The sequence below is a fragment of the Ipomoea nil genome, unplaced genomic scaffold (genome assembly GCF_001879475.1).
Source record: "Ipomoea nil cultivar Tokyo-kokei standard unplaced genomic scaffold, Asagao_1.1 scaffold2761, whole genome shotgun sequence".
NCBI classification, from domain to species: Eukaryota; Viridiplantae; Streptophyta; class Magnoliopsida; order Solanales; family Convolvulaceae; genus Ipomoea; species Ipomoea nil.
Window position 1 is genome coordinate 2901285 of NW_017619189.1, and position 1333 is coordinate 2902617.

General features: G+C 33.0%; 1 non-coding gene across 1 annotated transcript; it reads left to right on the forward strand.

Annotated features, from left to right (window-relative positions):
- Positions 1-577: 577 nt before the first annotated feature.
- Positions 578-650, forward strand: TRNAR-CCG. Its single transcript has one exon. It is a non-coding gene; the product is annotated as a tRNA-Arg (tRNA).
- Positions 651-1333: the final 683 nt, after the last annotated feature.

Here is a 1333-nt window from a genome sequence, read left to right on the forward strand (position 1 = left end):
GACCCATATGGAGTACAAAGAAGAAGAAGAAGAAGAAGAAGAAGAAGAAGAAGAATCATGATTTTAATTTTTATTTCTTTATTATTTTTTTAATTTATGCTTATGTGGCAGTCAAGTACCCACTCCAACGCTTATGTGGCGCGCCATGAGGGCAATTACCGACTTTTACCGGAAAAGTTACCGGTTAATAGGGTCAATTGACTAAAAATAGTGTGTTCATGTGTTCAATTGACCTTTTTAAAAGTTCGTGGGGCAAATTGATTTTTCGCGAAATGTTTAGGGGTCCATTTGACCATTTTCTCTAAAAAAATTTAATATGACATATATACAAGAGTTAATATCCAACCTTGCAGTTGTATTTTGTAACACACTTACCAACTTCTCTAAATTGTGAGTTAAAAGATACTCTTATTTTTGAAGGTTGGAATAATTAGAAACTCATATTTCCGCTTTCAAAAAAAAAAAAAAGAAACTCATATTTCCATATAGAGTTAATACCAGTTGGGGTCCTCTGAATATAATGGCACCACCACGTTTAGTCATAACTTTTAAATTAAAAAAAAAAAACAAATAATGTGGTTGCGTGGCTTAATGGATAAGGCGCTTGCCTCCGGAGCGAGAGATTGTGGGTTCAAGTCCCACTGTGATCAAAATAATTTTAGATTTTGTAGAATCATGGAGTGGAATTGCATTTCTAAAAAATACGTATGATGCATGCATCATCAGAATACAACAAGCTTGCGAAATTTATGAATCAAATTTAAGTTCTCTGCAATATATATATATATATATATATATATATATATATATATATATATATATATATATATCACTTCTTTGCAAAAAAAAAAAAAAAAAAAAAAAAAAAACACTTGTGGTCGTAAGCTAACCTCAAGTTACACGACCCATGATCATTTAACTCTCAAGTTAACCACTCATAACATTTCTATTAACTTTTCAATTATACATGATGAGTTAGTGTAAAGATGGAAATTTAATTAACTTGATTGATTTTTTAAGGTGTATTTGGTTCGTATATGGAAATCAAATACTTGGTAACGGTAATGAGTTTTTGTAACGGGGGAGTTCAATAAGCGCCCCCGCGTGTGGTTTTTTCTTGTTTTGATTTTTGCCTTGCTGGTTTTTCTTGTTTTGGTTTTGTTTTGTGTTGTGTCAGGCCTTTTTTCTCTCTGTCTGTTTGTTTATGGATTGCATTTTCTGGAATTTTCAAGGTGCGGGTGGCAAGTTGTTCCTTCGCGCCCTCAAACATCTCCTCAAGATGTATAGACCTTGTATCTTGGGCCTTTTTGAACCAAAGGTCTCGGGTGTCCAA